The sequence below is a fragment of the Colias croceus genome, chromosome 14 (genome assembly GCF_905220415.1).
Source record: "Colias croceus chromosome 14, ilColCroc2.1".
NCBI lineage: Eukaryota > Metazoa > Arthropoda > Insecta > Lepidoptera > Pieridae > Colias > Colias croceus.
In genome coordinates, this window is record NC_059550.1 from 5,506,115 (window position 1) to 5,517,829 (window position 11,715).

Below are 11,715 nucleotides of genomic sequence, written 5' to 3' on the forward strand. Positions count from 1 at the left end.
AACAATATGTACGTAGAAAGATACTTTCTTCTGAGCAGGTAGGTATGTAGCTTTATATCGATATTGTGAAATCTGAAGAGAAATGATTAATTTTAATAATTTATTATGTCAGGGTTAGTTGGTAAGAACTATGTAGGTACATTGTACAGTTAGGCCTTAGGGCTGGTTCAGGATTTTTTGGTGGTTATATTTTTAATAGACCCTATTCATGTAAAAAAACAAATATACTTACGTGCTTCACAAACGATATTAAATAAATTTTCATACATTAAGCATGAATTACTTACCGATAATATTATAGTAAAAGATAACGCTGATCATATACGACTCTGTGTGTAGTCTTGAATTAATCGAAATTTAAGCCAATTGCATAATTTTTGTACAGTTAAACAAACTAACCTAACATAGTATCATAGTACCTAACTATTAGACGAATATCTTGCATCAAACCAGAAGTATAATCATCATATTATTATACACATAATAAATGCAACAGATTGAACAGATATCTACATAAGAGCCTATATATTTCCGACAGAAAGAACATTTCCTTGCTCGTTATCAATTACATATAATATGGAAATATAAGCCAAATACGAAGTTGTCTTAAACCGTCTTAAAATTGTCTTCTATCAGTCGACATTTTGAACGCAAGAAAGTAAATACGAGAACGAATGTTAGTTCAGTGATAATAATAATTGCTGCTGGATGGGTGTGATAAGGGGTCCCATTATCTAATATTTGTACAATGAACTGTGATTAGATAACAAGCAAGATGTGTGGTAGAATAAAATTTACTGAAAATATCGGTGTATAATAACTCTTTTGTGACTTCACTAAGGTCTGATCGATCATTAATGTACGTCTAGTTATAATATTAGACCAAAATAGGCAGATTATTTGTATTTTAGGATGCATAATAAAATTAAGTACGAACTAAATCATTTAATGCGCATGAATTCGTTGTTTTCCTCCTTTGTACCTTTGTGTTAAATTTCTAACCAAGTTTGTATATAATATGAGAATTGGGAGGTGATAATGTGAATTATAGAACCAGCCAAAATTAAACTTGAAAATTGGAATAGAAAATTTAAAATTCAAAGCTTGATCAAACATAATATTTTACATTGCTAAGCGATACATTATCGACTCTCGATTCTGGAAATACTAAAAATACAAGAAAAGTAACAATAATCTAGTGTTAAGTTTTGATGAACATAAAACGTAGGATATACAAACAAAATCCATTCCAAATCATTAATAATAAATAAATAAGGAAAGTCACGTTTTCAAGGGTAGACGTTAAAAAAGGAAATCGCAAAACTTACAATCCGCTCCGTCGAAATTGTTCCGTGTTTATTTATGGGCTTAGCCGCTTACCATCGCATCGATAAGATATTTTTTTCCAACTAGCCTTTATATATTTACATAATTCTGCGTATTTTTTTACTATCCATGAGAATAATAAGTATGTTTAATTATTATTATCAATGCTTTTTCAAGAAAATAGTTTTTATAAACGTAATGGGTTAAATAAATTTTACAGTTTAGCATGTACTTGGTTGTTGTGAATATTTAATATACCTACATACTTTCATATCACGTACAATATATATTGAGCATATCGGCGACTGACCCGGTAGCTTATGATACGATTTTTACTACCGCTACTTGGTACCGTCGCGAACACATAATACATTTGTTATTCTTATGTAAAATATAGTAGATATGGACAATAAAAAAAATTGCGGGAATTAAGCAGAATTAGTTTTGTACTATTTTACATTTTAAATACCTACCACATACCTATCTATTTACAAAGAAACAGTTAATATTTATCGCATCATACAAATTATAGAATCAAACATTTGTCTTAGTTTAATAATTAAGTTAACTTGATATTTTATAGCTAAGTGTATAATTTAGGTTTACTTTAGCAATATAAAATTATCTTGCGCGTTATTTCGAATTAGCATGCATATATTTTTTACAATTCAACATAACGCGGGATACAAGATAATAATATGTTCTTAATTTTTTCATTCAACACGTTTTTTTAAAAAATGAAACACTATGTTTCATTTTTTAACGAAAATGAAACTGCATACTGCACATTTATAAATCCTGTATCCACATTCAATGCCCAATAATCGGTAATAAAAAATAATATTTATGATTCCTATTATTCATGTTACTAGGATATTCATATAGGACAGTTCTACTTGCACAATATTATTTTCGATTTTATTAACTTTGAATAAATTTTAAAATAAATTAATGGGAAATGAAATAGAAAATGTCGGTAAAGTAATTTGCATATTTAAAGTACGTTGGCCTTTAACCTGCCGAGTTAATGTACGAACTGAAAATTAGTATCGATATTTTGGCCAATGTTAGAAGGAAAAAAGCCTGCTCGTTAGTAAACTTGATTGTGGAAAAAATGTCTTGAAATCATTGAACTGTGCATCCGATCATATTGCGAACATGTTAGGTAGAATTGTGTGCATTTCCTCATATTCTGAATAACTTTCAAAGACAGTTTTATCTTTATGGAGCTAATATTATGTTAGTAGTGGAATACGTGTAATGCTTCCTAATTTGGTTACTTACTCACTATCTGGCGCGGTGACCCCAAAGTGGGTCTTGGCCTCCGACAGCAAGAGACGCCACTTATCCCGGCACGGAGCGATGTTTTCCCAATCTCTTCTGTTCAGTGCCACTAGATCGTTGGTTACTTGGTCTGCCCAGCGATACTTAGGGCGGCCGACTGGCCGGCGGCCTGAAGGACGTCCCAAGTAAGCCCGTTTAGCAGCACGATCATCTTCCATTCGTATTACGTGGCCTAACCATCGTAGCCTGTGCGCTTTCACCTCTCCTAAGATGTTTGGTTCGTCGAAAAGACTCTCCAACTCCTTATTTGTTCTCACTCTCCAACTGTCGTCACCTGAGCGGATCGGGCCTAGTATTTTTCGGAGCACTTTGCGTTCCGTTACGAGGAGTTTTATTTCTTCCTTTTGGGTGAGCGTCCAGGTTTCGCAGCCGTACATAAGTATCGGCCTTATCACAGTTTTGTATATTCGGAACTTTGTACGTCTGCTTAATAGTTTGGACACCAGTATCTTGTGTAGGCCTGCGTTACACCGCAAAGTGTTTTGGACACGAAGTTCGATCTCCTCTTCTCTACTATTCGTGTCAGTTACAGGACACCCAAGATACTTAAATGTGGCTACACCCTTGAAGATGGAGTCTCCAACGGTAAGATCTTCACGCTTTTGTCTTGTATTTCTATATCGGCGCATGTGTTGGTACTCCGTTTTTGTATCGTTGATACTCAGCCCAATCTTTGCGGCTTCTTCTTTGAGGCATGCCACAGCTTCTGTCACTTGCTGCTTTGTTTCCCCTACCATTGCAAGATCGTCAGCATATCCAATAACCTTGTGTTGTCCGTTTAGAGTCACTCCACCGTTAAGACAGAGGACTTTTCTTATGACATGTTCGAGTGCAAGGTTAAAAAGTAGAGGTGACAAAGCGTCTCCTTGCTTTAGACCGCTTATGACTGCAAACTCATCTGTGAGTTCCGCTCCAACTTTAACTACCATTTTGCTTTCTTTTGTGGCCATTTCAACTAACCTGACCAATTTTGAAGGGATCTGAAAATTCCTGAGGATATTGTATAAAGCATTCCTATCCACACTGTCATACGCCTTAGCAAAGTCCACGAAGACCGTGTGAATACTCTGTGCGTATTCCCACTTTTTCTCCATAAGTTGTTTTAAGAGAAAGATTTGGTCTACTGTACTACGATTGCGCCTAAAGCCACATTGATAGTCTCCCACAATGTTTTCTGCAAGTGGCTGCAATCTCCGCAGCAGGACGTATGACAGAACTTTATACGCTGATGGTAACAATGCAATGCCTCTGTAATTGCAGCATTCTCTTCGGCTTCCTTTTTTGTGAATTGGACATATTATCCCCGTGTTCCATTGCTTCGGCTGGCGTTCTAGATCCCAGATCTTTTTTATGAGCTCAAACAACTTTTTTTGTGTGGTCTCACCGCCATGCTTCCACAATTCGGCTGGTATTTTGTCGATACCTGGTGCTTTGTGATTCTTAAGTTTATAAATGGCATCCTGCACTTCTTTAAAGGTTGGAGGGTCAACTTCTACTTCCCCTATCGTTTCGATTGAGGTTTCCACTCTTTGCTCAGGAGGCGGGCAGTTAAGGAGACCTTCAAAGTATTGTTGCCACATAGTTTTAAGTGTGGGCGAATCAGTAACGAGATTACCGTTGGAATCTGCTAGGATTTGCGATGTCGGCTTGTAGTCTTGTTTGACTGACCTTATCTCCTGGTAGAATTTCTTACCCAGATTGGCTTGGAGCAAGCATTCCATATCGGTGACTATGTTATCCATATGCTGCCGTTTTGCTTTTCGGATAATCTTTCTTGTTTTTGATCGGGCTTCTTCATAGCTCTCCTTCCACTTACTGTCTTGTTCAGCCAATACTTTGAGGTTCCTTCTCTCTTCAAACGACTTAGTACATTCGTCGGTCCACCATTTTCTCTTCTTCCGTTTCTTCCTTTTCCCTAATATTTGCATCCCTACGTCCCTGATTATTGTACTTAGTGATTCCCAAGTAGCGTCGACATCTTCTGTTATCTCTAAACTATCAAATTTGTTATGCAGCTCTATTTGAAATTTACTTGCAAGTTCTTTGTCTTTAGTGTTTTCTATTTCTATTGTATGTCCGGTGCCTTTCGAGTCTGAATTTGCTATATTTATTTTAGCAACTATTTTGGTTATAAGCATATAGTGATCGCTGTCGCAATCAGCTCCTCTACAGGTTTTGACATCTTTTATGCTATTTTTGTGTCTATTATCAACGAGGACATGATCTATTTGGTTGACTGTCTGACCGTCAGGAGACTTCCATGTACCCTTGTGTATATTTTTATGGGGGAACACAGTGCTCATGATGACCATATTCTTCGAGGTGGCGAAACTAATAAGCCTAATGCCGTTATCGTTTGATCGATCATGTTTACTGTGTCTACCTATGGCCGGTACGAACACCTCTTCTTTCCCGACTTTGGCGTTAAAGTCACCTAGAACTATCTTCACGTCGTATTGAGGTACTTGGTCATACACACTCTCTAAGTTGTCATAGAAACTGTCTTTGGTCTCTTCGTCGGCGAGTTCAGTTGGTGCGTAGGCGTTAATGATTGTGATATTGGAGAATTTTCCCTTCAATCGTAGTACACATATTCTCTCCGATATTGGGTCAAACCGAAGGACACTTGAGACGTTTTTCATGGCTACCATAAATCCAGTTCCATTAGTATGTTTCCCCTTTAAGTTGCCGCTATAAAAAAGCATAAATCCGTCATCCAAAGCTAATTCCCCGTTTCCAGGCCATCTTACCTCCTGCAGCGCGGCTATGCTGATATCGTATCGCTTAAGTTCTGTTGTCAGTTGGTATATGGCACCGGGTCGGTAAAGGCTTCTAACATTCCATGAGGCAAATCGGCTATCCGTTATTCCACGCCAATGGTTGTCGTAATTGAGTCCAGGTCTATTTATCTTTTTCTTTGCTGTCGGTTTCGTAACGATGGATTTTTTATGTGGGAGGGTTGTCAGCCCCCCGCACAACCCCCGAAATGCTGGAGGACCACACCCTTCTTTGGTCAGCGAGGCCATCGGCCTTAGCCGGTAGTGTAGCTAGGCTGTACTACCGACCACTCCCCCATCCGCCACCCGGGGGACGCTCCCCATACGCTGTGAGGGCCAGCGCGCGCCTAATTTGGTAGATTGAAAATTTTATAGGTTCCTTATTTGTTGCTCTTTTTTCTTATTTTTCCTTGTTTTTGAAAAACGTTGCTGCAATAGACATGCCATATGCATATATTTTTAATTCACTGTTGAAAGCGACTGTACGCGCGCATTACGCTTCGTAGCAATCAAGACAAAGGCTCATAAAGATACGCTATGTATCGTAGGCCTTACGTAACACGAGCACACACCATAACATAGGCATTGTTACTATGCTTTCCATGTTTATGTTTTGAATACATATATTTTTATTTCGTATTGTATTAAAATTTTCTTTGCATATTTCTTTCAGAACTACTGAAGCCTCCAACTGGTTTAACAAGAAAGCATCACATAACATTTTCCTCATTCAAGTCCTTTTGCTATTTTCAGGATCTAAGATCTCCCTTCTAATATACTAATGCAGTTGCACTATGAAGCTATTAACATTCAGAATAGTATACTTAATAAACATTTAATGAGTAATGCTAAGCATTGTTTAGATTTATTTATGTATGACTGCATAGTGATTAAATTTATCGCAAGCGTGTGCAAGATGTAGGTATACTCTTATAGTCAAGGCATAATAAATAATCATTATAATAATCATTTCGAAACGATTCTCAGACGAATATTAAATTGTGAAGCTCAAAAGGCGATGATTATCTACAATTGGTTGTTTTATATTAGAACTTTGTAAAATTCGTAGTTTTGTACAGTACAGGAAACTCTTAACTGAATCATAGTGACCTTATTAATTATGACTGAGTGGTTTCTTCTACACCAAAAACGCGGTTGGTGACTTCAGATTTTACTCACATATTTTATTTTCTACATAGATAATAATAAAGAAATCATAATGGTTGTGTTTTTGTATTTTACTAGCGACTTTTAGGAAAAAAACTGCATTTTTCTGCACTTTCGTGAAAATTACTGCATTTTTATTATTTCATATCTCTCACAGTAAACAGATGCAGACACATTGGTAGGTACATTTTTCCTTAAATTTAAATGTAACAAAATGCTACGACGACAACAAAGACAGGTTAAAATTTTACATTAATTTGTAAAGATTTATAACATGAATCTTGTCTTTTGCCACGTGTAGATAGAGTACGTTAAAACAAACACCTAAAAAATGTCTATTGAATATTGGAAAAGTTAAAAGACGCAAAACAAAAATATTTTTTTATTACTTACAGGTTTCTAAAAAAGGATATTTTGAATTCGACGAATGTTATTTTTTGTAGATATAATGTTCACCTGTTGGCTATTACTTAAAAATCTCAGAACCGATTTAACTCATTGAGCCACAAGCGGCCCGATCAGTCCCAGACACAATAGATTTTCTATTGTGTCTGTGGTTCCGGGGCCTGAGTCATTATTAAAACTACTTACCTAACGTTATAGTAACAACAACTTATGACATCTCATATAGTTACGCACTATGTGGACAATTCAGTGTCTTCAAGCAGATGGTAAGTGTCAAACAATACAACAAAGCACATTTAAGTAAAATTAATGATAAATGCGCCGGAACGAGTTCCTAACCGCAGACCTTCTAGTCAGTTAGACGCAATGCCTATGACTCAGTGTCTCAGTTTTCCTATAGGATGATGAACCATAGGTCAAGAATACCTATAAGTACTATTATAAATGTAAATATTGGGTCAATAAACAAAGTATGATTTGTCATTTTATTCCAAATCTGCATTGAAATAATTTTTAAATGGCATTGTTTTTCCTTCTTTAGATAAAAATATTTTCTTGATAAGGCAACAATTTTTCTCTATATCCATTCTTTAAAGATAATAACGGACGTGAAAAAAATAATTAAGTAGGTATGTTTAAAATATAAGGAAATGAAAAGTGTCGGAAAGCATCAGTGATCTTAATCAAAAATTTGCACAGTTTTATAATTATTGCCGTAATAAGTTCGAAATATTTTCTTCTTCGATTAGAACGATAACATTCAACATTATTTGTCCGATAATCAGGTCAACAAACTGCCAAAATAAATACGCGAATTTACATCATTTAAATATTATCGAGTGAGGTAAAATTTATTTAGTTATCTACTTTTAATTAGTTTTTTTTTGTTTTATAGTTTTTGCAGCTACCTTAAACAGAAACTTATAATTATAAGAAAATAATGTTTCCTAAAAAATATTATTTTATACTACCTACATCATTACAGATAAAAAAATCTGTCCTCACGTTTATTCGTTAAGTTGGAACACGGTTATATTATTATAATATTTAATCAAGTGCCACCTTGTATTTTAACACCTGTATATGGGAATGTCGTATAAGAACTTGTGCACACAAATTTAAGATAAATATTATCAGCGTCTAACAAAAGCGGTCCTATCTATCCGTATGTAAGTAAGTAATACCTAAGTATATTAAAAAAAATAATTACAAAAATACAAAAGAAGAATAATGCATGATTCTAATTGGTCTTAATAAAATATTGATTTGAATTTTGAAATTTATCGGGGACAAAATATTTTAAGAATAAAAATGATTTATAGTTTTTTTTTTTTATTTTATTTAATAATTTTTATTTTTGATTAGTGTTAAGTTAAATACGCTTTCTTTGCGCCGACGAAAAGATTTGAAGTTATATTCGCTTTATCTTTATTAAGGTATAATTAAAGTTAAAGCTTTATTTCAATTTGTTATGTATTATAATATAAACAGTGTAGTCGCAGCATATTATAATAAACAGGAAAATATGGAACGCAGTAATGTGCACGACACTTATGGCGCGTAAAAATGCGCTGCGTTCACCGTAGACTGGTGCTTTATTGTCGCTGTTATTCTATTGTATTGTTGGTACGTTCGATAAACTTTGTTTATAGCTAAATGAGCGATACACTGGTCATTGACCCCCTTCCTGAAATAGTACATTACGAGTACGTTGTTGCGTACAGATTGCGTTGATAGACGTCCGTCGTGCCAATTGAGATCGTTTCATATGATCATGTGCATATTAGGTGTAATTACATCACGGAATATCTATATCAATACACGTTGTTCTTACATTGTATTTGTTTAGTATTTTTGCTTTCAAATAGCGTGTACTTTCCTTTTTATGAGGAACGGTTTTAAATTTTTAATGTTAAATTCTTAAGTTTTTAATTAAGTATAATAAAGTTTTAATGTAAGTAAGTACATAGGTACATTGCTTACAGACACTTATAAATTAATCCTAGATTGTGAATTTTTAATTATTTTGGGTCATTGAACGAAAAACCAAACAAAAAGAAAGAAGCCGTAAGTACCTAGTATGATTTCAATATTTTGTATGTAATGAAATACGTCATATTTATTTATGTCTGGTCTAATATCTTATCTCCATAATCAAATAATAGCTATAATTTGTAGATGCTCTTGATACAATTTGCTGTAGGAAAAAAACCTGAAATACAATAAAACAATCTAGTCGGATAAAGTAAGATATAGAATTATCTAATTATTGCAAAAATTATACCAGAATACTATTATCATCAAGGGTGTAGAATGTCTTAAATACAAACCATTTACTCACATAGCACATAATATGACATTACATACAACATCAACAACATAGCACGCCATATTATAGCATCAATAAGTACATCAATCCCGGGCGTGGTGGAAAACTCTGAGCAGTGGACGTCCCACGGCTGACACGACGAAGTACATCAATTATATTAAAATTTGACTGTCTTATTACTTAGCTTTAGTAAAGGATTTTAAAGAGTGCAAGCATAGATTACAAAATAAAAGGCAGATGTTTTACTGAACTACAAAGTAGTCTTTATAGTTCAGTAAAACCTTAATAAATCTAACCAAAATCAATTAAAAACTACTTTACAAAAAGTGCAAGTAAGTGGAGCCTTGTTCATTCAATTGGGTATTGTTCCCAATTCCCATAAACTATTGTCAGAGACAATCGCTTATCATGTCCTTATCTAGGTTTAATTAGTTTCCATATCAACATCAACGCCCGATAAAGTATAAGCTTAAGACAGTTTTTACTAGCATATTATAAATCATTATTATCAGGCGGCCTATGTTCCTGCTATCAGTCATTATAATGAGATGATTGTTGCTCATTAAGCATTCTATTTTAGTTCGACGTATAAAGGTTGACCTACGTCCAAGGATTATTAAATAGACGTTCGTTTATTATTTATCCAGGGTTTCTACTGCGAACATCATTCTATTAATAACTTTTTTGTTTTATTGTTCAGGATATCATTTGGAAAAGTGGCCATCGATAGACCACACGCTGTGATTAAAACTAAACAAAAAACAACACAAACATTTAAATAAAACTCTCTATGTCGAAAATTTTTATGTAGTTAATTATTTGGGTAGTTTAATCTTTACTATAATATTAAAAAGAGGAAAGGTTTTTAATTGTGTATGTATGTATGGTTTTCACGCATAAACTACAGGACCGATTTTGATGAAATTTGGCACAGACAATCTTTAGACCCTGAGAAAGAACATAGGCTACCTTTTATTGCGAAATATGTACCACGGGCGAAGCCGGGGCGGATCGCTATTAATAAATAATAAATACCTACTTAACAAAATAAATAATTGTGGCGCCTGAAACTTAGTTACATTACAAATGCGTTGTATCCAACATTTTTTTTATATTTAAACAGGCGTAGGCTGTTGTGTGCTTACAAATCGAAACACTTTGTTAATTAGGTACCTACAATGTGTTTGTTCACATAAAAAACAAGGATAGGTTTTTTAAATAAAAATTAAAAAGGCAGATAGTCATTAAAACCTATAGGTACCTCGTACCTACTTAGATAATATTACGACGTAAATTAGCAGACGCGTAACCAAATGGAATGCTAACAGCACAACCCATAGGCATCTGAATTTTATTGATGTTTTCTTCAATAGAGCTTAATAATTAAAATGCAACAAACACGCATACTTCGTTTGTCATTCGCCAGCGTGCGGGCCGCGATGTGAGTTGTGACCGATAGCCGGGGCAATAACCTCCTTATCACAACACTACGCCGATCTCGTTTCAGTGCTTCAGTTCTACACTAATTCACATCCTTTACACAATGACTACCTAATATTAAATACTTTCCATTCAGGTTTAAGACGATAACGGCTGTAAGCTGATATGAATCAGACCTACATGAAATTGTATATAGCTGAATATTTGAGGCGTCTAACCAGATACATAATTTAATATTTGAAATATTGACCGTGGCTCTACCGCATGATGATGCTAAGCAAGCATTTACAAATGAATTATCCTACACAGATATTTTTTGTAATGACCCGCGAAAATAAGAATTTAACTGTGTCATTCAAAAACAATGAACTAGGTAGAATCTTAGTAGAATGCATTTTCTACTAATGGCTAATGCCATGATTGTCAAAATCGGTACAGTAGTTAGATTATTATTAATTAAAAACAGATTCCTCTTCCCTATAACAGATACTCTCCCAAAGGTACTCATACGCATTCATATTATTATGTAATAATGGAGTTTGTGCATAATGATCAGTTATTGTAATTTTACGGACGTCATTGCATAAGAGCAATCTTAAGGTATTATATTTTATTTATTGATTCTATGGTAAACCCTAGACTCCAAAGTATAGAAATTGATGAAAATAAGTATGAAAAAAAAATAAAGACTACAAAAAATTCGATCATCGGTGGGATTGAATTCCCACTATTATTTTACACTTTTTTATATTTATTATCCCTTAAAATTAGGAATAAATAAAACAGAAGTTGATATGTGAAGGCGAAAGCTTCTATAAAGCTTATTTTCCGTTGCCGCGAATGAAAAACTAATAAGTTTAATGAAACATAAAAACGGGTGTAATAATTATTATTTGGCACTTTAAATAAAAAGTAAATTGTACCTTT